The following is a 25,236-nucleotide window of genomic DNA, read 5'->3' as shown; positions in this document are numbered from 1 at the left end:
TGTGGGTGCAAAGACAGTAGTTGGGCTGGAGATTCCATTTCATTGGGGTTGAGGGTGGGGGCTCACTCTTTATTGATGAGTTTTTCACACAAGAGCTGGAATTTAAAGCATGGGAAGAAACAAAGCAAGCAGCCCAAATGGTCAGTTATGGAAATCAACCGAGATCTGTAAAACAAAGAAGCCTCAGTCTGGGAAAACAGCCTGACTCTTTATCTGGTCTGTGGCTGGTGATGCGTTTGACAGCCACCTTTGATATGAATGCCCCAAGATCAAAACTTAAGTCCGGCCCTTGCATTACAACAGAAAAGAAGAAACAACCTTCATGGCTTTCCGTTGTAGTCCTTTAGAGATGATTGGACGAATGCCTACGTCTTAGGCAGCACTGCATATACCCTACTGAAGTCAGATGAACAGCTATTCTGTTCTGAACAACCTGCAGGGAAGATAATTCTAGACCTGGGCCGTATCAGCTTCCCAGAAGTTTGCCTCCATTCTCTTCCTCTTCCTTCTGGCTAGGGTGGAGGAGTCCCAGGGTGACCCTAGAGACCACCTGTCCACAAGGACAGAGCTCCCATCATCCTGCATCTCTGAATGATTGTCTGAAAGAGGGTCAGCCAATCTCTGCCTAAAGACCTAGTAAACACGAGTAAGAAATTCGTTTCTATTACTCTTAGGCCATTAGACGTTTCTGGCTTTATTTGCCACAGAAACTAGTATAATCCTAAACACCCCTCATTCTGTGAAACGTATATTATTTCATTCCACTGATCCACGTTTATGAAACCAATGCCCTCTTTTTGATATGCCCTGGATGCTTTTGCTGAAAGTATAAAAGGCTTTGTGACTTCCTTTGTTACTATCGTAATTTCGCTTTTGTTTTACACATGTGATTTAATGTCTGTCCGGATGGGATCGGCTGTTTTTCTATTGGACTCCCTATTCACTATTTATTTTAATGCCGCCATCACTATTTTCTTTTAAGAAATTTTCAGCGGCGTTTAAATTTGTTACACATAATTAAATTGTCTGTTTTCCCATTTGTATGTTAGGGTTGAGTAAGAGAAGTGTGAAGAGTGCTTCCCCCCCCCCCCCCCCATGGAACCTCAAGTGTGTATGTGCTACATGAATTTCCATGGAAAAATTTGCCCGCTTTCTTACTTGGCCAAGGTAGTACAAACAGCATTTGATTGTACACACTATCTTGTTTTAAAAATCACAGCACTGTCTCTTCCTTTTCAGATGTAGAATTTGTACTTCTAGACTGCCTTCTTCTACTCTCTGTCATCAGGGTGCCTTAGGAATATGTCATCACTTTCAATTTTTTATCATAAAGGTGAGATATTAAAATATTTGATATACAAGATTCAAATAAGATAGAAGTCAATCAAGTAGAAGTGAAATTTGACTTCCTCTGCTGAGACTGAGTCGATGTAGAGTCCAACGCCTCTTGCTTAAAAACTACCAGATTACATGTCCCAGAGATGTTGAGGTGAGATGTGGTAAATGGTGATAATGCCCATTGAAAACACAGTGTCAGCATTCAAGGATGACTAGAAAATCTGAATCTCAGTGTGAGACCAGAGGTTTGCCCCCAAGCATAAGAGAGACTGATAGGTTAGGATGCTCTTGGCCAAGAATGATGTAAGAGGAGAACCAGGAGAGAAAATGGGGTTTTGTTTGGGGGGAGTGGTATTTACAAACAGACAAAAGACTTGCTTATGAGGCTTGTAGTATCTATAAGAAAGGGATTTGGAGCCTCCCTTCATGGCAGGAGATCACTGAGGCAGCGTGGTGTTAAGGCTGGAAGAATGGTTATAAGGATGCCTCCTGAGGTTCCTGGTTCCTGAAAGGGAAGGCAGATGGCTTTCATGCTGACAAAGGACTTTACTTCCGTTTTGACCTCAGTTTGTACTTTTTAACTCATTAAGTTCTTTTCTCTAGCTAATCTCTTAACTCAGGTGAAAGATCTGGCAGGCAAAGCATGTCATGGTGGGAACTGAAACCCCTTCAAGCAAGAATGACATTCCTGACACCAGCAAGAACCCACATGATTGATCCCAAGACAACGATCCACCTGACCTTTACTGCCCAGCTGCATGTACCCACCAACATATGTCCCACAGTTTCCTCACATAAACCTAGAAGTATTCTCAGCCCTTTGGAGACAGCCATTTGGACACTAGTCCTTGTCTTACTGGTATAGGCTTCACTGAAATAAATTCTTTTCTTGCTTCACCACCATTCATTTCTCTGCGTTTGGATTTCATTAGCAGCACATGGCCAACCAAACCTGGTCTGCTTGGGACGCTCAGGTGCTGTTGGGCCCTGGACCCTGGTTACAACTTGAGTCTGAAGACCCCAAACTGGGGTACAAAAAGTACATAAATATTATGGCTGCATGTTTATTGGGGTCTCTCCATCATGGACAAAGAGATGTAACAGAGGAATGTAGGTGTGATGCAGTCATTGGGGGTCAGTCAGAATATGGGACTCAGTCTCAGAGAGTCAACCAGTGCCTGGGGAGTTAGGATTATCTTGTGACTCGGGCCTGTGGGGCCTCTCTCTCCTGAGATCTAGGCAAAGTTTTAGGTCAGCACTGATAATCAACAGAAATAGGACAGTATATTCATGACCATCAACATGAGAGCTTACATAAACACAGAAGAAGACAGTCAACTTGCAGTGGACTGTCCCACCACACCACCCACAAAATATTAATCAGATAAGAGTCAGGAGTGAGCAATAGGAGATCAAGATCCTTGCTTCCCACATGTCGACCCCACAGCCCCACACAAACTTGATAGCAGTGGAACCACACCTTTAGCCTTGAGGGGAAGGGCAGTGTTGTGCTTCTCTGAAGGGGGAGTGTGTGTGTGTGTGTTATTTGTAGTGTTTAATTATCACCACAGTATAAATATCCCGTCAGGGCCAATTTGGAATTCCAACAAGACATCACTGAACTCTGAGTTGGGAAAGAGATGTGCACGGTAGGCTCTTATGAGGTGGCGAGAGCCTTGAGTACAGTGTAAGATTATATTTCTACGATGGAAAACACTCAGAATTGGCCAAGATGAGATTATTTTACTAACTGAAAAGGGATAGCCTCAGATTGAGGAGTTGCCAAGGTTCCTGGTAGATGGATACCCACTGAACAGGATGCAATTGGTGGCAATTGCTTAAAAAAGTAAGAATGATTTCATGTTTATAACTTAAGGAGTAGGGATTTGCAAGGAACCCAGTCTTAGAATTCTTGAATGCACAGCCAAGCAGTAACCAAGACAGGAAGTTCCCTAAACAAAGAGGGACCTCAAAGTTAGCATAGTTACCCAGAGCTAAATCTGAAAGAATTGAACCGTAGTTGGAATATAGCTTTAATGACTGCTGGTGGGGGGTGGGGGAACATCTATCTCTCATGAGTGGCATTGGGGGAGGGTTCTGGACACAAATCCTTGGCATGTTGAATTATCAAGTCTGAAACCAGTCATCTATGATTCTCTGAATGGCTGGCCTATTACTAGAAAAAGGCAATAGAAGAATACCCCTCACCCTAGCCATTGTCCTGAAGGCTTTGGAAGAAAAAGAGAAACCCATGAGAAATAATTTGTAAGCCTGGGCTCTTTGCATAAAAACTAATATGTAATTGGTATACTCTCGGAAGGTAGGTGAAGCAGAGCAAAAACAATTGTAGAGACAAATATTCGCAGCCCAGGCACATGAACTGCCCACCAATGCCAGTTTCCTTGGGGCTGATCTCACAGACATAACAACCCACTCAAGGAAATGCATCACTCTGAAGTGAATGGAAATTCTGGAAATAAAAGTATAGTTACTGCATTAAAATAAAATAAAAACTCAGTGAGTGTGCTAAATAGTACATTAGACAGGCGTGGCTATGAAATTGGATAGATTTGAGAAAAGTATCCAAAATCCAGCATAAGAAGTAAGAAATGGAAAATACAAAAGGCCCAGCTCCATACAGTACAGAGTAAGATCTGATCAGCACCACACAGAAGTCCAATGTGTAAAAATAGAGGAGGGGACAGCTAACAAATAGCAGAACAAATAAGTCATGCCCAGGGGAAAGGGGTCTTATGCCTAAATGCTTGATGTCATTCTTTTCCCATTCTCTGCTCTTCTCTCTCCTACGGTCATTGCATTTATTCCCACAGCTGTAATTACTATCAATATGGTGGTGGCTCAAACATATATACCCTTGATCCAGACCTTACTTTTGAAGTCCAGACTTATATATCCACCTAAGTATATCCATTTATATATTTCACATGCATCTATAAATAAGCCTGATGAGGAGTGCCTGGGTGACTCATTTGGTTAAGTGTCCAACTCTTGATTTGGGCTCAGGTCATGATCTCACCGTTCATGAGTTCGAGCCCCACGTTGGGCTTTGTGCTGATGGTGTGGAGCCTGCTTGGGATCTTCTCTCTCCCTCTCTCTCTGCCCCTCCTCCCTGCTCATTCTCTCTCTCTTGCAAAATAAATAAATAAACTTAAAAACAATAAGCTTGATGAAACTTGAATGTTTTATCTTCTCTAAACCAGTGTTTCCCACATTAGTTAAATCACCGGCTCCATTTACCCAGATGTGAAAGCAAGATACCTCAGAATCATTTTCAAAACCTTCCTTTCTCTTGTTCTCAGATCTAGTCATTAACCATCCTATTGATTGAACCACCAAATATCTCTTGTACAACAACCTTGGCCACTTTCCTACTGTTTCTTACCTGAATTTTTGCAGTAGTTTCCTGGTTAATCTCCCCATTGTCACCTTTATCCTCCCTAAATGATTCATTATACAGCAGCCATCTTTTAAGAACACACATTAGATCATATCATTCTTCAGTTTAAAATTTCCCATTTGCCTGTAGCTCTTTGAAAAATCCAAACTCGTTTACATGGTTGTGGTAGAAGGAAGAATGCTCCCCTGACAAAGGGTTCAAATTCTAATCCCCAGAGCACTAGATATGCAAGACTACAGGCAAAGGGAAATTAAGCCTGCAGACGGTATTAATGTTGGGAATCAGCTGACCTCAAAATGGGAGGTGTGCCCGACGTAATGACCAGCATCCTTGCAAGTGCAAAAGGGAAGAAGAGAGAGTCAGAGATGACATGTGTAACGGCTCAACTGACCGACCTCTGCTGCTTGAAAGGTGGAACGAGACGTGAACCAAAGAAGGCAGGCAGGAAAGGCTTTTTCTTCTAGAGCCTCCAGAGAGGAACACAGTCTTGCCAGTGCTCTGATATTAGCTCAGTGAGGCCCATTTTGCACCTCTGGCTTTCACAACTGTATATAGGACAATAACAGTGTTTCCAGCCACTAAGTGAACACTAAGCTGTTCCCACAGCAAAAGAAAGCTAGACAAGGGCTCATGGGAGTCTGCATGATTTGGCCACTGCCTCCTTCTACTTGGACACGGCCCCCCCTCACTGTGCCCTGGTTACCCTGACCTTCTCCATGGCCAGCCCCAGGGCCTTCCCAGCTCCCCTTCTCTCTGTACTTGAGCTGGGGTCTTCGTTTAGGTTCTTGAGAATCAAACCCTGAGATGAGTTCTTGAGTTCCTATATTTGGGTGGTTGTCCCAGGAAATACAGGTAAGGGGCCAGGAGGTTGAGGCAAGCAAGGACAGATAACAGATAAGGGTGCAGTAACGAGCGGCCATGTGAGTGGACACTCGGAGCTTCCTTCCACCGGGTGACTCTGGAAAACGGCTTGGAACATACATGTCAGAATTCTCCCAGTCAGGGGCCTGAAAGTGGAGGGATTTACTCAATCAACTCCCAACAGACGTTACTTCAGTCCTACTCTGTGGGGGTATTAACGCCCCAGGACTCTTCCCTGCTGCTGGGTGGGACATGATGGACCCGGGCTACCCGAGAAAGCCCCCAGGGAAAGAGACACAGGTGCTGGCAGATGGAAGTCAGGCCCCTGGCACTGAAATTGAATGTGAAGGCACAGACAAGGCACTGATGCATTTGCTCCCTGTGGCTAAGTGTTATTTATCCTGGAGCCTTTGGCTTAAATGTTTCTCAGAAAGATCTTTCCTCCTGGCCCTCCCACCAAAATAGGGCCTGTGCGTTGTTCTCACCCACTGTTTCCTCCCATATCATGTCAGAATTTTTAACTACATTTTCCTCTGGTTGAAGGGATATCTTGCCTGACCTACCATGCAAGCTCTGTGAAGCTAGGGAGAAAACCTAGGCGGGATATCATTGCACACACTGCACGTAGTAAGCACTGAGTAAACATTAGTGCAATGAATAGAGAGTAAATGAATGAACTAACCAGTGCGTAAATAGTGCTCCCTACCTCCCACCAGGCAAGTAACAAACCCTGATAAATTTCAGCTCTTTGTTTTCTTTGCAACTTTGTTAAATCTGAGGTTATCTTTTTTCTCCATAGGCTATCCAGCCTCAAAGTAATCACTGGAGCCTCTGCTCCCCCTGCTTTCATGTTACACTTAATGCCAAGTGTCTAACTAAATCCGTAATGTTCACTACAAGAATAGAAGTTGGGGGTCCTCTCACTGCACCCTGGGGAGTTTTCAGTACACACATAGAGGTGGAGAAGTGGGCATATACTAAACTAGACGCAGGGGGTGTATGGTTTTTGTTTTTATTTTGAATGTTTATTTATTTTTGAGAGAGAGAGCACGTGCACGTGGGGGAGGGGCAGAGAGAGGGGACAGATATTCCAAAGCGGGCTCTGTGCTGACAGCAGAGAGCCCAACGTGGGGTTTGAACAATGAACCGTGAAATCATGGCCTGAGCTGAATTCGGATGTTCAACCGACTGAGCCACCCAGGTGCCCCAGGGGATATATGATATATGTTTGATGGAAAAGTTCCCTGAATGATTTTCATATGGGCCTTCTCCTTAAAACATTGATGTGAAGTGAGCGAAATCATTCCCACAATTTTATGATTCACTTAAGCAATTATTGCTTTTATTTTACTGAGTTTTGGTAGTCACCTCTTCCTAGTGTGAAACACTTAACGTCACCTTTTCACTTCTGAATTCTCTTTTTTTGCATCATTTAAGCTTCTGGTCTTACAGAAGTATTGACTTCTTCTTGTCTCTCAAAGTAGCTTATTAAAATTATGAACCAAACTGTTAAAATGTTCCTCTCTTACAAGTCTCAGGGATACTGCGTGGCTTATGGCTTTTGCTCACAGAATTCTTCAAGTAATGGTGCTTAAGTGTTTGTTCTATACATGCTAGGCATGCACAGAATATTAAATCACAGAAATATCAAATAATATTACAGAAATAAAGATCTCTTCCATGTTTTAATTGTATATGTAAGTGGAGTCTGTGTGTGTGTGTGTGTGTGTGTGTGTGTTCAGGAAAAAGTGTTCTCACCTGCCTCTACTTCTGCTTAGTTATCATTCTTTTAGATGATCCCCATCTCTTTCCCTGAGAGAGGTACAAGTATAAATTGTTTAGGAACCAAGGCTCCTTCTCTGACTCTCATCTCTATGTGGAATTTCACTCTTTGTGAGCAGATGCGGCCACAGCTCGTAGACATGCATGTAGGCCGAAGGGAGATGGTGATGTGGGAGAAGAGACCTTGATCAAGAAGCTATAAGACTGTGTTTCACATCACAGCTCTGCCATGTGACCCAGCAAGTCCTGTTTGTTCTGTCAAATGTGAACACCTACTATTCACTAGGCACCGGCCTCAGTTTCCTCATCTGGGTAATCAAACAGTTTCCAGAAGATGATCTTCATGGTCTCAGTTATGCTACTTAAGCTATTTATTGAAAGTTAAGCTATTTATTGAAAAAGTAAATCAAATGTGAACTAGAAGAAATAAAGACTCAAACTCATCATTTCTGAGTCTAGGGAACTATGTAAGCCATGTATCAACTGGATATATAAAAATAAACTATGATTTATGAAATATAAGGAGAGAATGTTTCCCTGGGTGAGATCAAGAATCATCAGGATGACAGCAGAATGTTTCTTTCAGACCTTAATGAAGCCAGGGTGTGGCACTGAGTGCTGGTATCACATGGGAAATCTTGACACCTAGTGAGAAGAGGGAACTTGTGATCGCTTGTCTACGCAACTGAATTGACACATGGCATTGTTTACTTACCAACTTTCCTCTTCACTGAACACAAAATTTAACTCAATTAGTTTCAAGACCTACAGATCAAATTCCCTAACTAGGAAGATAGAGACCCAGCTCGTGTCACAAAACTGGAGAGTCTACTAAGTGCATACGCTGAGGTAGTCAGTCTCTAGATAAGGATTATCCGTGCATCTACTGTTGCCTTTACCTAACACTTTTGCTATTTCAGGGCGCTCTTGTGGGATTATTCAGCTAAAGGAGTGGACCTTTCTTCTGTGGCTACAATAGCCAAAGAAGAAGGAGCAGGAGGAAGAGAAATCCAACCTGGTGAATAGATAAAAGAGAAACTTTTCTGATACGGTTGATATGAAAGACAGCTGTCATTTACCAACATCTCAGGTGTATACTTTAATTCTTTAGGAATATGCTCTCTTGTTGCAAGAAGTAAACTCTGGCAGTTATTCTGGGCTTCTTTTAGACTTGACTCTGACACCTATTATCATGTGCTGCGGGGTTAATTTACTGTCTTTGGACGTCAGTTTTCTCATCTCAAGATGAAGGAAGCTTGGACTCTGTCAGTGATTTTTCAATTTGTTGCCATTGCATTTTATTAACTTTGCTAAAATAAAACTTGTAAAATGGGTACCTACAGAATTCAACCACTAGGGTCTCTTTAAAGAGTAAATGAGATGACAAACAGAGTTCTACCTGGAGCATGGGAATTGCTTGATGATGGTAAGGCCACTAGGTTGGGCATACTTCTCCCCAGTGCCCTCACCATTATCATCCCACGCCTTCTTTCACATTCTAGATGAGTGTTTTGAAGCCCCATCTGAAGTTCAGTGAGAAACAATATCTTGTTTGGATTATTGGCTAGAGGAGAGAGAGAAGCAACATGTTGACCCTGGACATTTCTCATCAACTTTTCTGATCTCTGTGGAGTCTGTCTCTGCTCTGTATCTCTGCTTCAGCCGCTGCCACCCTGTGAGCTTGTGAATTTGCCCCAGAATGGAAACCACACCCGTAGCCCTCTTTGTACACCCACACAATACATGTGCATTCCATGTCTTTCTTTCCATGAGTTTCATTCATGCAAAGCAATTGGATGAAGCTTTTACTGAAGGTTCAGGCTAATGGAGGGAAATTACTGCATATAATAACAGTGCAGCATAGGCAATGATTTAAATGGTATTTTAACACAGTTCTAAAATCTGTAGCCTTTCTATGCCACTGAGAATTTCACCTAGGCTCTGATCTCAAAATCACCTTCCCAGAACTTTCGCCACCTTCAGCAGCCTTCAGATTTCCAACATTTCTCATGAAGATCAGTTTAATTTTTTACCCCCTACCCAGAGTGGGCGCCAATGCTCTGCTACACCAGGATCAACTACTTAGTGTGCCTACAGCACAGAAAGCAGGCAGAAGCTTTGAAATTAGTTTCTCCTTCAACTTGGTCACGTATTTTAGGCTGTGCTTCTGTCCCTGGAGACAGGTTGGGGACAGAGGGAAGTATAAAGATATAAAAACAGTATATTTTCTCCCTCTGTTTAGAAAGAGAGACTCCAGGGGCACCTGAGTGGCTCAGTCAGCTAAGCGTCTGACGTAGGCTCAGGTCCTGATCTCACCATTCATGAGTTCAAGCCCCGCGATGGGCTTTATGCTGACAGCTCAGCCTGGAGCCTGCTTCAGATTCTGTGCTGCCCCTCCCCCACTCTCCCTCTGTCTGTCTGTCTCTCTCTCTCTCAAAAATAAAAATTAAAAAAAAAAAAATAGAGACTCCAGGCATATGACTTTCTTTTTTTCATTTCCAAAGTAAATATTATCATTGCAATTTTCATTGTAACCATCATCTATCTTCCTGACGCCCGGTATTTAAAAGAGATTAATAGTATGCTGCTTTTCCAAAGGGAAGGATGGAGAACCCTCAGCTCCATATACTGGCCCCCTTAATCTACCTTCACGTGCCCCCAGCTCCCCCGGAGGTATCTCAGCATGACCCCCAGGGCAATTCTCAAATGCTCCGTACAAGGACCGTTAGAAACAAACAACAACAAATTCCAATATCTGAAGAACTGACAAGTTTGTGAAATGAAATAAGAGTGAGTGACCAAAAAATAAAATTAAAATAAAAGACTTTAACCGTTTAATCCCCAGTTTTTTATGAGGTGCAACAGATGTAAAATAACTTTCAAATGGCCGTACACGTTTCCAAGTGCCTACTCTTAATTTCAGTACTTACCTCGATGCAGCTCAGGCAACCGACGGCTCATGGTAGCAGCTGATTTCTAAGGTGATGCTCAGCTCAGAGACTGTAAAACTTTCCTATAAAATCTTAACAAGGCAGATCTGACATGTGAACTGTACCACATCAGATGTGTGGAAGACGCAATCCCATTCTAAAGGCAATTCAGTTGTGAACGTCTGTCCAGCCTGCAAAGTGATGATGATTTTATCCTACAATAGACTTCTTCACCTGAAACAAGAAACATCAATTGGGTCAGTTGTTCCTCACAACTCTTGGTTTTTAATATTCCCCCAGAGAGATTTTGATGACATGAGTCAGGTTCAAGGACAAGCCCAATTCCTTGGAGAATTTAGTTCCAGCAGGTAAGCAGGTCTGCAGACTTACGGGGTGCGAGGTGCTGTGTTAGACGCTGACAATACAAATTTGCATGGGATACAGTTCCTTTTCTTGAGAAGCCCATGGAGCTCAATCTGTTTGTTGATTTTAGCAATTTAAGTTTTTATTCATGCCTGTAGAACATATGTAAGTAATAGTACCCAAAAATCTGAGTATTTTTTAAATTATTGTTCATTGCTATTTTTGCTTCTTTTTACCACGTACCTTAAAGTGCCAGAAGTTAACATCATTTTATCCCTTAGGGCACCTGGGTGGCTCAGTTAGTTAAGCATCCAACTCCTGACTTCTGCTCAGGTCATGATCTCATGGTTCATGAGATTGAGCCCCAAGTAAGGCTCTGCACTGACAGCACGGAGCCTGCTTGGGATTCTCTCTCCCTCTCTCTCTGTCTCTCTCTGCTCCTACCCTGCTCACACGCACGAGCTCTCTGTATCAAAATAAATAAATAAACATTAAAAAAATCATTTTATCTCTTCTAGGACATATTTATTATACTCCAGCCTGGGCTAGACATACCTCCTATTTGTACTCGAAGCATTGTGGTTTAATGTAGCATAGTGTTTATGGCATACCTTTGTAAACTACCTATTTCTATGACTTCCTCACTAGATTTTGAGCTTTCTGAGGCAGGACATGTTTCTTAGCCACCACTGGATCTTTAGAGCCTAGAACATTTCCTGGCAGTAAGGATCTATAAATGTTTACTGAACTGTTGGATAAATAAAGGAAGGAAAGGAAAAGCCTCCACTTATTTCTCCCTCAAATTGCTCATAGCTAAGCTGCTATAAAAGTAGGACATGTAGAAAGTTTGTCCCTCTTCATACTCGTTAATATGAAGGACTAAAGAGCTCTTTGAGACCAACAACTTACATACGTCATCATTAATGTGGGTTTCCTGGCTGTGAATATATGATTACAACGCTGTGGCTGAGAAAAAAGGGATATAGTGTTAATAAGAGGCCACTGAGCCTCCAACCCACTTTATAGAGGTGGCTTCCTGTTGTAACCGAGACAGAGTGTTTAGAATTGTACCTATTGGCTCTCCCATATATTAGCTGTATGACCTTGGGCAAGGGGCAAGCATTTTGAGCCACAGTCATCTCATCTGCAAAATGAGATAACAATAGGTACCTCCCAGTGCTGTTGTGAGTAATACAAAGGTGAGTGTTTGTAAAGTGCTTAGAACACAGTTTTGCACACAATAAGTGCTCAGTTCATGTCAGCCACGCAGGAAAGAAGGGTGTTGACATTTCTTTTAAAAAGTGTTCACTTTGCAATTATTAAATGTCAAAGGGCATGCTTTCTGAAATTTGTCCTTCATTTACATAGGTGTAATTGTCAATAACTGCACATCTCTGTAGCCCAACTGTGGATTCTTGAGCGGAAATATAACTGACAAGCTCTGTATGATGCTAAGGGTGGCCAAGAGGAGGGTTTTTCCTTAGGGGTCATAATAACTGCAGCCAATATCTGGTGATTACATTTGAATCAACCACATTTCACTGAAAATGCAAGGGGCCTGAAGCTTACTAATTAACCTTATTGCGAACAAAGCAAGCTCTCTCTGCTGTCCCCTACGGGCCATAGTCTAATTACCTCTAGGCTCATTCTCTGACCTCTATTTCCTTCTATTTTTCCGAGGTGTGCCAACACAATGCATTTTGGATTAAGCCAAGCAGCACAGCAAGAGCTAAATAAGGAGTATTAGATTGGTTGGATTGTATTTACCTTTAACTTGAATTTTCTAAAATACTTCACTGCTTATTATCCAGTAAAAGATTGAGAGTTTCCTAGAGTGATTTCAGACCATCAAACGTATAATTATCGGACAGTATTGAGAAATGTTATATGCATTTTGACTCAAAAGTAGGCTAAAAGTCATAGAGGAAAACTCACATTTGCAAAAAATATACAACATAAAATTGTGAAAGAATTGCTTGTGTGTTCTCAACAAGAAAAAAAATTTTTTTTCCACTTCTATAAAAATTTAAGCTTTCCTGTCTGTAGGTTACCGCATTTTGGGGAAAATACTTGCTGGTTATTTTGTCACATTTCCTGTTGAGTTCAAATGTGCTTTCAACTAATTTTTTTAAAGCAAATTTCACTAAATTACCATAACTATAATAGCAATACTAGAGAACACACCATGCCAAATTGTCCTAAGATACGGCCTTCATCACAGAACATTTCAATTACCATAATTCTGGTGCTAATCTCAGGGTCCGTCTAGCAGTAACTGTCTTCCAGAAAAAATCTTTGTAAAGGAGAAATACATTTGTATTTTATTTATTTATTCATTCATCTTTGAGAGAGAGACAGAGCATGAGCCAGGGAGGGGCAGAGAGAGAGGGAGACACAGAATCCGAAGCAGGCTTCAGGCTACGCGCTGTCAGCACAGAGACTATTGCCTGGCTTGAACCCACAAACCATGAGACCACGACTTGAGCTGAAGCCTGATGCTTACCGGAGGGAGCAACCCAGGCATCCCAGGAGAAATACATTTTTAAAAAACATCTACTTCGTGGGGATTCACAACAAATGAAGCTGCCACTCATTTGATGTGTGGGCACATGTTCTAATTGCTTATCTAAATTGGCTTGTGTTTTTCCTGGAGTAGGTTTTACTGAAACCTTGCCTTCCTTCTACCCTCAACCTCCAAGAGCGAAGTAAGGAAGTTTTTGGATCACTCTTTCAAGCTTTTAGTTCTTTGGATTGATAGATGCTGGACAGTTTTCCTTTTTATTTGCTAAAAAGGTCTGCAATTTCATTTTCCTTCACGTATTATGTGCAGTTTTTTTCAATCACATTGAAATATTATCCCTCTCCAATCTCTGATATGATTAATAGGATCATGGGCCCCTTTGTTCGCTGTTTGTTTTTAGCTCTAGAGAATGCACTGCTCTCTGTAATTTCCTCAGTGGACTTCAAGACTTACTGAAGACACGGAAATGCAGTGATTCAGGCAGCAAGCCAGTAACAGCACAGGAAAGACTCCCAGTGAGAGCAGAGCATAGCATTTGTGCAAATCTGAGGTCTTGGTTGCCCGTCGATTCTCCTAAAAATTGGAAGTCATTTTAGCTACTATCTGTGTGCTACTAAACCTGTGAACAGAGAGGTTGTCATGAGGTTCACGACTGATATCTTTCAGGAGGATTTTTAATATTTAAAATTGAAATAATGGTCACTATGACTTGTAGGACATTAATGCCATATTGATAACCTATCTACTATAGTACTGGGATCTGGAAGTCTGCAAGGAAAAGTACAAAAGGTCTCCAATTGCTTGGAATACTCATAGAACTATTACAAACAATATAATTTGTTTCTAAAACAGGTACCATGTTAGTTTCCTGTTGCTGCTGCAACAAATTATTACAACCTTAGTGGCTTAAAACAACACAAATTTATTCTTACCATTGTATAGGTTAGAAGTCTGACACTGGTCTCCCGGGACTAAAATCAAGTTGTCAACACCCTGCAGTACTTTCTAGATGCTCTCTAGGAGGATCCATTGTCTTGCCTTTTTCAGCTTTTACCCATGTTCCTTGGCTTGTGGCTTTCTTTCTTCACCTTAAAAGCCAACAACATTGGCTCCCTCTGATCATCCTTCCATGGTTACATCTCCCTCTTGCCACAACCAGAAAAAGTTCTCTGCTTTTAAGGGCCCAGGTGATTAGATCTGGTCCACTAGGAATCCTAGATAATCTCCCATCTCAATTTCCTTGACTTAACCACATTTGCAAAGTTCTTTTTGCCATGTAAGGCAACACATTCGCAGGATCCAGGAACTGAGACATAGACATCTTTGGGGAGCCATAATTCTGCCCATCAGAGATACTATTTTCAAAACTAGCAAAAGTTGACACAGCTGTGGTCTGTAATGGTAAATAACCTACTATTTCCATCGACTTTTACCAAAGTCTCAATTTCATAGTTTTCTTTCCACTGAAATATAGCAGAACAGCACTGTGTGTTAAAATTACTTAGATTCAGAGGTCTCCTGGGTGGCTCAATTGGTTAAGCGCCAGACTCTTGGTCTCAACTCAGGTCATGATCTCACGGTGATCTCACACGGTTTGTGGGTTCAAGCCCCGCATTGGGCTCTGCACTGGCAACGTGGAGCCTGCTCGGGATTCTCTGTCTCCCTCTCTCTCTGCTTCTTCCCTGCTCGTGCACTCTTTCTCTAAACAAACAAACACACAAACATTAAAAAAAATAAAATTACTTCGATGCGAATTAAAGAATGTAAAATTAAAACGATGATGATTGGGGTGTATGTGTGCATCTTTGAGTGTTTTCTTTTGCAAAATATCTTTCCCTGATTGTACTCTTCATCAGATGAGTCTGATTCAAATTATCCTAGACTAGAGCGTGGTACCTGATCTGCTTTTCTTCTGACTTGAACTACCCACCATGACAACCATCGCATCCCACTTCTCTTTCGCACAGAAGACCTGTTGTTCGGGCATAAGTGCGTTCTGACAGCTCTAAGAAAGGAGCTGGCACTCAGTGAGAGAAAACAGACCACATTCAGGGATGATGGCTGATTGGAGGCTTTATATGTGACAACGAGGCTGGGTTCCCCTCCATAGGGACGTAGAACCTGGTGCTGCATCATCTGTCCTCCCTCCGTCTGCCACTCCCACACAGAGAAAGCTGCCATGAAAACCTGATGAAGGGACAATGCTTGGCAGTTCCTAACATCAGTCAGGATTGATTAAACCAAGAATGGTTAAACTGATTAATCCAAGAATGGTTAAACAACATACCTCACCGTGGCTGCCATCAGTCTCACCCTTTGTGCACGACCTTATTTCTAAGCAATCCTCACAATACATTTATATTGTTTTATTTCCCCCTGTTCTAGAGATGAGGTGACTGGAGTTCAGAGTGGCTGAGCAAAGCATCTAAGGTCTTACAGCTAAAAATCATTGGAGTTTACTGGCTTTCAAAAAAAAAAAAAAATGAAAAAACATGCTAAAAGGCAAGGAAAGAAACCCACAGCCCGAAGAGCCAAATCATCAAACCAAACTCAGATGTGTTATAGACTTTAGAATTATAAGACAAGGGATTTGAAACAACAGTGATAAATATGTTAAAGTCTCTACTGGAAAAAATAGACAACATATTAAGAACAGATGGGTAATGTAAGCAGAGAGATGTGCACTTTAAAAAACAATCTAAAGAAAATGCTAGAAAGCAACAGCACAGCAACAGAAATGAAGAATGTCTTTGATGTGCTCATCAATATACTGCCTTGGCCATGGGGAATCAAATCAGTGAGTTTGAAGACAGGTCAATAGAAACTTCTCAAGGTGAAATTCAAATTAAAAAATTAAAAAAGCAAAACAAAACAGCAAATATAATAGAATGTATGAGAATGATGGGACACGGAGTGTCTGAGTGGTTCAGTTGGTTGAGTGTCTGACTTGATTTCTGCTCAGGTTATGATCACACAGTTCATAGGTTTGAGTCCTGTGTCGGGCTGAGCCTGCTTGGGATTCTCTTTCTCCTTCTCACTCTGCCCCTCCCCAGCTCATGCTCTCTTTTTCTCTCTTGAAACAAATAAATACACTTAAAAAAAAAAAAAAGAATGGTGGGACAATTTCTAAAGATACAACATGCACACAATTGGAATAGCAGATGGAAGAGGAAGAAAGAATGAAGAAGAAGAAATATTTGAAGTAATAATGGCCAGGAACTTTCCCACATTAATAATAGACCCCAAGCCACAAATTTAGGAAGCTCAGGTTATACAAAGCAGGATAAGTATAACTGAAAGAAAGAAGACAATGAGTGAAAACTTTGAAATGTTGAAAGAAAAAACCCCAATTTAGAATTCCATTCTATCAAAATTATCCTTTGAAAGTAAAGAATAAATGAGGACTTTCTCAGACCAACAAAAACAGGGAATTCATCACCAGCAGACCTGCCTGCAATAAATGCTGGACCTTGCTCTTTAGGTAGAAGGAAAGTGATAAAGATCAGAGACTTCGATCTACCTAAACAAAGGAAGAGCAACACTGAAGTCATACATGAAGGTAGAATAAGGTCTTAACTGTCTCATTCTTTTAAGTTTATTTATTTATTTTGAGAGAGACAGAGACAGCGCAAGTGGGGGAAGGGGCAGAGAGAGTGAGAGAGAGAATCCCAAGCAGACCTGCTGTCAGTGCACAGCCCGACACGGGGCTCGAACTCAACAAATCGTGAGATCATGACCTGAGCTGAAACCAAGAGTCAGACACTTAACTGACTGAGCCACCCAGGTACCCCTAATTATCTCATTCTTAATGAATCTAGACTCTTTGCCCTTTGCTTAAAGAGTAACAGTAAAAAAATGTATTGGGTGATTAACACAGATGGAAAAGTGAAATGAATGATAATGCTACAGTAGACAGGAAAGAGGAATTGGGAATGATACACACTTGTTAGAAGGGTTAAAATCCAAAATACCAATAATACCAATTGCTAGTGGAGATATGGAGCAGTGTTCATCATTGGTCAGGACATAAAAAGGTGAAGCCATCTTGGAGGACAGTTTAATGCTGTCTTATAGAGCAACATAGTCTTACCATACAATTTGATGATTCTCATGTTAGATATTTACCTAGCTGACTTGAAAATGTAAGTATTCAGAAAAACCTGATTGTGAATGTTTATGGCAGTTTTATTCATGAATCTTAAGTGCATATTAATAAATGAAATAAGGCAGTGCTAATAGGTTATACACATTCTAAGATTCAATTTGTATGCTCTCATTTAAAAAGTTGTTGTTCTTCTTCCAATGTCACTAAAAAAGTTCTTTTTGATATTTCCCCTGTTTACAATATTTCTAGGTCAAGGTTGAAAAACAGAGCTTCTATACTGGCCCTCGGATATTTTATAAATATTTCATCAATAATCAAGTTATAAAAATCCTATTTAGACTTCAAAGTATTTACCAATTTTTTTCTTTCCCTTTTGACATTCCCGTGTTCCAAAATTACTTTCCAAGTCTAAGAAAATAAAAATTTCTCTCTACACTTTTTTTTTTTACCAACATAGACTTTAAGTAGGAAAGTACATTAAAAATAATAGAGAAGAGAGACAGATTGATTACGCTTAAAAATTAAACTTAGCGTGATTTAAGTTCCTTGAAATGTGAGCTACCATCAATTTATGGCTTCAATATATCTTTATAACTGCAAAAGAACGCTAGCTAAAGGGTAGGAAAAAGTCAGAGAACAGTTGTAGGTGGTTAAGAGACAATGTAGCTCAGCAGATATATCAGCCTTTCTCAGCCTCCACAGTCCTGACATTTGGGAGGATAATTCTTCATTGGGAGGTAGAGGGTGGCTGTCTTATGCTTTGCAGGATGTAGAGCAGCAGTCCTGGCCTCTACCAGAAGATCCAGTGATATTCTCCACACACCTATGACAACCAGAAAGGTCTCCAGACACTGCCACATGTTCCCTGGGGGGGCAAACCCCCCAGGTTGAGAATAACCAGGATACAGCAAGAGATTGACAGGCCGAAGGTTAGGATTCAGCTCAACTTCTCCCAATTATTCGCTGAATGCTTTAGGAGAAATCACTCAACTTCTTTGACCTTTGCTCTCACAGAGCATTAAAATAGGCTGAGACTATTTTACAGGATTTCTATGAAGTTCAAGTGGGTTAATATATGAAAAATGAATTGTAAATGGCATTATTATTCTTGAGTGATACAAATACAAATTGTGGATTGGAATTGAGATGTAAAGAGATCAAGCCGTATAAAAGACAAGACTAATATAAAGGTCTTAACCAGGGGTAATTTTGCCAGTCAAGGGACATTTGGCAAATTCTGAACACAGTTTTAGTTGTCACAATTCAGGGAGGGGTACTACTGGCATCTAACGGGTAGACTGGCCAGGGATGCTACTAGCTCTTTGACATTTCACAGAGAACTCATGCCGCATGGTCACCTCCTGCTGATTTGGGGGCCAAGATCAGTAGTAGGGCTACTTGTAGAGACGGGTTTATTGATAAGGTTGTAGGATAGAAGGAGGACTGGGTTGTAGGCAAGGACTCAGTGTTTGAACCTAGTTGCATTCTCCACTAATTGTGTGCTCTGAGGAAATCCTCAGATTTTCCACTTGCAATATGCAGCAACTACATGGAACTAAGAGCAGAGCTGCACGGGGCTGGGGGTCATCTAGTTCCATGTGAACAATCTGAGGCCGGGAGGGGTGAAGACAGAACATTGTTTATTCCAGCTGGAACATTTCCAGCAACTGTTGCAGAAGCAAATCAAAACCACCCAAAGCCCAAAGCAAAAACTTTGTAGCTGCTAAGATTCTCAGGGGGTTTGAAAACAGAGGCATAATGATCTGACCAACCAAATTATTAAATTTCATTTTTCTGTTTGCATAAATATTTATTGAATGCTGATTACATTTCAGGTTTAGGGCAGGCAGCTGAGCAACCACAGATGTCACAGATAAGTTCTCTCTCTCTCTCTCTCTTTTTGAGAGAGAGAGAGAGAGAGAGAGAGAGAGAGACAGAGAGCATGAGCAGGGGGGAGAAACAAAGAGAGAGGAAGAGAGAGGATTGAGGCAGGCTCTATGCCCCAAATCAGGGCTTGATCTCACTACCATGAGATCGTGACCTGAGCTGACATCAAGAGTCGGATGCTCAATAGACCAAGCCACCCAGGTGCCCCTCAAGTTCTTCTCTTAAGAAATTTCTCGGCCACGTGAAGGAATTATTTGTTTTCTTCAGATAGGCTATCAAGGATGTTTCTGTTTCATTTGTATTGTTTAATCAGTACGATAGGGTTGACTGTTGAGAGGCTGCCATTTAATGAAACTCTGTCCAGGGCCCCTCAAGACAAGCATTCTCACCCTAGAAGACTAACCTTCCTTGGGGGACTAGGAGCACTTTGCTGTGAAGGTCTAATCCCACTGGTTGTTGGGATGTTGTCTTGTGTTTTCTTTAGCTACTCCCCATGTGCTCTGTTCTCAGATGTTTTAAAAGTTCTCCATCTGGGCATAGCATCCATCTGGTATCACTCCTTTTCACCAGGGCTGGTATGCTCTCTTTCTCTCCACCTACTCTGGAAGTCTTTCCTACTGGCAACTGCATGTGTTACAGTCCTCCCGTGTTTCAGGTAATGGCTATGTTCTTCTACAATCCCTTGAGTCTTCTCCAAATGTATGTCTCTTTCAGTTATAGGCTACTCTTTTTTTTTTTTTTTTTTGCCTTTGGAACCTCCTTCTGCAGTATCGTCTTTGATTTTTCACTGCATATCTCCCCAGCCAGCCACATGCCTTATTGCGCCTGCAGTCCTGGTCTGGCCTGGCTCCCCACACCATGCACAGCAGCTCAGCAAGAGTGCTGCCTAGGACGTGGAGTGAGGGCCAAGGGCTCTGCCATGAACTTGACATGGACTGGCCTTCTCTACCCTTAGGCCGTTGCAGCCTTGGTCTGGCCTGGCTCCCCACACCATGCACAGCAGCTCAGCAAGAGTGCTGCCTAGGACGTGGAGTGAGGGCCAAGGGCTCTGCCATGAACTTGACATGGACTGGCCTTCTTTACCCTTAGGCCGTGACTCAGCCACTCATGTTGCTCTTTCTCAGCCATTTCCAGAGTGGTGTTGTTAAATATTTGCCATCTCACCAGCCCTATCACCTCTGAATTACCCAGTGATGTAGTTGGAAACTTTGGGCACTCAAGCAAAAATTTTGGAGCACATTATGTTTAATCGCAGAACAAAAATTTCTAGTCTCCTTGAAATTCAGCTGCCATTTAAATGGTGTTCATCACCACAGAGAGGGAAGCGGAGTAACCAGCGGGATATTTCTGGTTCCTTTCATCACTGGAACCAAGTTACTAAGAGGGAATTGGAACAATGCCTCATGATCCCCATGTTTTCCATTTGTTCTCTTGTTACTTGGGCTCTGGCATCATGAAGAAGGTCTGGGAGGGTCCTGGTCCGAAGTAAATTTTTTATAAACTGGGTTACATTCCATGTTTATATTAGCAGTTATCGGTTGCTGCACAGACTATTTCCCCAAAATGTCGTGTCTTAAAACCATAAATATGTATTATCTCATGCAATTTCTGTGAGTCAGGAATCAGGGAGCACCTTTGTTGGGAAGATATGGCACAGAGTCTCTCCTGAGTTTGTGGTCAAGACGGAAGGCAGAAGTGCACATCTTGAAGGTGCCGGGGGCTGGAGAACCCACTTCCAAGGTAGCTCACTCACATGGCTGGTAAGTTAATGCTTCTTGTTGGCAGGAGGCCTCAGCTCCTCATCATGCGGGCTTCTCTAGAGGGTTGTTTGAATGTCCTTACAGCATGGCTTTCCCCAGAGTGATCCAAGAGAGCAAGGCAGATGCCCCAATGTTTTTCATGACCTGGCCTTGGAGGTCACACACTATCATTTCCACAATATCCATAAATCCCAGGAGCCAGAGTTCATCGGAGGCCATCATGGAGGGCATCTGGGGGCTCAGCAGACATTAACCGATGTTTTTGGTAAAATATACATACAGTTGAGTAATCAGTTAGCATCTTGATAATGAAAAGCATGCTGGAATATCACATATGACTCTTAAAGAATTGACTTCATTACTACCTTCCAAGGATTGTGAGGCAACACCAAAGTCTAACCAAACTCCATATGTTCTTGCAATTTTCTTCTCATGTAAGTAACAGAGTTTCTAGAAGACTCATGCCTCCGTCATGTAACCTTGGAATTGTTAGGTATGCTTATGGTTCAGTCTTAAATTCCTATCAGCAACATCCTTAAATATTAAGTACATACTGGGGCACCTGGGTGGCTCAATCGGGTTAAGCATCTGACTTCAGCTTAGGTCACGATCTCACCATTCATGAGCGTCCACCTTCACCGGGCTTTCTGCTGACGGCACAAAGCCTGCTTTGGATCCTCTGTTCCCCTCTTTCTCTGCCCCTCCCTTGCTTACACTCTTTCTCTCTCTCTCTCAAAAATAACATTTAAAAAAAAGACTAAGAACATTTTCCTCTTTCAAAAAGTTATAAAAATCTATACAGATTGTGGTTCCTGGGAAGCAGCTTCAATGACAGCTGTGCTTTTGTCCATGCTGTTTTTAACTTGTTGAAATGAGTGTTGCTTACATGACACAGAACACACAGCCTGCGTTTCCAGTTGCACGTCTGTACGTGTGTTTTCACATTTCAGTCTGTATGTGGTCTTCCCAACAATAAAAAAGAGTTTATATTTTATGGAAGCCCTATATCCACTTTATTTTTAGAATGGTGTTTACTTAACTATGGGATTTCTCTTTTTTAAAAAAAATTTTTTTTTAATGTTTTGACTTATTTTTGAGACAGAGAGAGACAGAGCATGAGCAGGGGAGGGGCAGAGAGAGAGAGGGAGACACAGAATCCGAGGCAGGATCCAGGCTCGGAGCTGGCAGCACGGAGCCCGATGAGGGGCTCAAACTCACAGACCGTGAGATCATGACCTGAGCCCAAGTCTGATACCCAACTGACTGAGCCACCCAGGCGCCCCAGGATTTCTCTTTTTTTATGTTTATTTATTTTGGGAGAAAAAGAGCACGTGCCGGGGGAAGGGGGGCAGAGAGCAAGGTAGAGAGAGAATCCCAAGCAAGCTCTGCACTGTCAGGACGCCTGACGCAGGGCTCAGTCTCACGAACCATGAGATCAGGAACTGAGCTGAAATCCAGAGTCAGATACTTAACTGACTGAGCCACCTAGAGTCCCGGTTAAATATGGGGTTTCCAAGGTGATAGCGTTCCAGGTGCAAATGGACTGCAAAGCAGCATTTCCTGCTCCACTAGGAAGATCGGTGTAACGGGCTTTCAGGATATGTGGTTCAATGCAGCCTTTGGGAGTAAAGAGCCAGGTGGGAAAGGATAGTCTCTTGTACTTTCAGAATCAGAAGCTGGTTGAGATTAGTCTTCATTAGTGTCATCATCCTGATGCTTTGATGCCAGGTTCCCAGATCTGCTACCTTTGTTTTCCAGGTACTAGGACTACTCCACATCATCAGAACCTAAATTTTCCATCTTTCTATGACTTATCACTCTCACTGGGTGTTTATTTGGGATCTTTAAATCATGCAGCCACAAGACATTCAGAATGTCTGGAAGCTGGGCCATGCCTGTTTTCATTTACCACTGAAAGTATTATTATGCTATTCTTGACATCAATTCTTTGAATTCTGTTTCTAAGAGCTTTGGCTCTAGAGTATAGCAGATGCAACTTCATTGGAGACTCAATGGAAAATATGATCTTGGAATCTAAATGAAGGAGCACTTATAATATGAAGGGCTTTCTTTCCCTGTCATAAATGGGTGCCCTGGCCCTGACACTGAAGAAACAAGCCCTAATTGATGCCCTGGCAAGAAGCCAAGTCAAAAATTTGTAAGTACAGAGCAAGGCTTTTAACCACCAGGAGGAGGTTATTTGTACTGACACAGTATAAAAGGTTAGCACAGGCTTTCAGGCAAACAGGGTCACGCTCATAAACCCTTAGAATGACATGAAATGACATTGACCATAGCATTCACTACAGTAAGTGAACTGAACAATGTCTTCTAGAGAAAAGCACCAAATGAATTCCATCTGCATGTAGTTAATTGGGGTAGTTTAAGGATTCAAAAAAAAAAAGTTGCTAAATATGGTGAGTTTTCCTTGGAGAAATAGAATCAAAATTATCACTCAGGAGAAATTGTAATTAGTATTACTAAACAGTGTTTTTTTTTTTTTATTACAAAGCTTGACCACCAATTTATAAGGAAAAATAGAAGGAAACAATAGCCCAGAGCCAAGCAAACCAATTATTAGCAAATACACCAATGAGAAATGCTTAAAGTCTATGAAATTTAGATGCTTTGATCAAATATTGTTAAATTTTAATGAGAAACAAACTAGTGTGTGATAGTTCAAGTTCATTTTAACTGATGTGTTCTGCAGGAAAGCAATGTTAGAATTTATGTGAAATTAAGCAATTTAAACTATTTAGCTGCATTTCAAAGTTTTTTTTTTAAATAAATAGATAATAGGAAGATGATGTATTTTTATAGATTGAATATACTGGGTAAATGCAGTAAAGCATTTTACTTAAGTAATAGAAAAACACCCTGGAAAAAAAAGATTGGCCTAATTACATTAGGATTTTCCCTGAGTATTTTACAATCACATATAGTCTGTTCCACTGAAGGCTTAATCAGGTGAAAACTCAGAGTGTAATAAAAATTCACATACTGATTAAGGGGAGGAAGACCCTAGTCTGATTTATTAAAATATATCGATTATGGAAGTTTTTTTTTAATGTTTGTTTATATGTTGAGAAAGAGACAGCACAAGCAGGGGAGGGGCAGAGAGAGAGGGGGACAAAAGATCTGAAGCAGGCTCTGTGCTGACAGCAATGAGCCCTGTGCAGGGCTCAAACTCATGAACCAGGAGAGCATGACCTGAGCCAAAGTTGGACACTCAACCTACTGAGCCACCCAGGTACCCTGGATTATGGAATAATTTTTAAGGCGTGTTGTGTGGTGAGAGATACTATGTTTCACAGAGAGCAGAATAGGAGCAAAAGTATCTGAAATTTAGGCCTGGTTTCAGTTTGTATTAGTTTGTGACCTTAGACAGGTCCCATCCTTGTAAACTTGGATTTTTGTTCTACAGAGTTGATTTAAAAATAATTATTTTGCCCATTTCATAGGGCTCATGTAATGTAATTTTGTCCACGGGGCCTCGTGTCCATTTCACAGGGCTCATCAAAAGAAATCATGTACATGGAAATACTTTGTGAACTCTTAAGGGCTAGATATATGTAATATATTTGTACTGAATTTAAGTATCTGCAAATGGCAACCTAAACTGATGAGCAGTTGCTTGAAACTGAGCTTCCGGGAACTTACTTTAATGAACACTTGACTATAATTGAAGTGAAGACATCAACTTTGTGTATATAATTGCTGCTTCTTGAATACTCAAAAGTTGAATGGGCCACCCCCTTCATGGTGTTTTCTTTGGTATTTGGTGTTTCATGGTGTTTCTTTCATTATAATGAAAATAGTCATCTCTTTTGCAATAAAAGTACAAAGGAGATCCAGGACTCGTCCCTTCAGTAGTTTCAATTCATTGATGAAGTGAATGGTCATGTGTGCTACATCTGTGGGAGAATATCTGATTTGTCTTTCACTCAAAGGGCTCTTTACCAATAAGGACATAAGCTATGATGACACAAAAGTATAATACAAAGCAGATGAAAAAAAAATCTGTAAGGATGACCCGAAGTGCTGTTGATACTCTAGGAGGAAATTTTATTTCTAAAGACAGATTTAAAAAGTTTTATAGAGTTGGTTAAATAGCATATTCTAGGCAACCAGAGCACCGAGGTAGAGTGATCTGATCTGGCTGGAAGGTACTTCACATGGGGGAAGTAGAGGGTACTACATGGCTGAAAAGATAGGCTGAGGCTACATCGGGCAGGAATTGGAAAGCAAAACAGGCAGAACAAAAAGACAAA

The sequence above is a fragment of the Acinonyx jubatus genome, chromosome A1 (genome assembly GCF_027475565.1).
Source record: "Acinonyx jubatus isolate Ajub_Pintada_27869175 chromosome A1, VMU_Ajub_asm_v1.0, whole genome shotgun sequence".
Classification (NCBI taxonomy): domain Eukaryota; kingdom Metazoa; phylum Chordata; class Mammalia; order Carnivora; family Felidae; genus Acinonyx; species Acinonyx jubatus.
Note: the sequence above shows the minus strand (reverse complement) of the source record.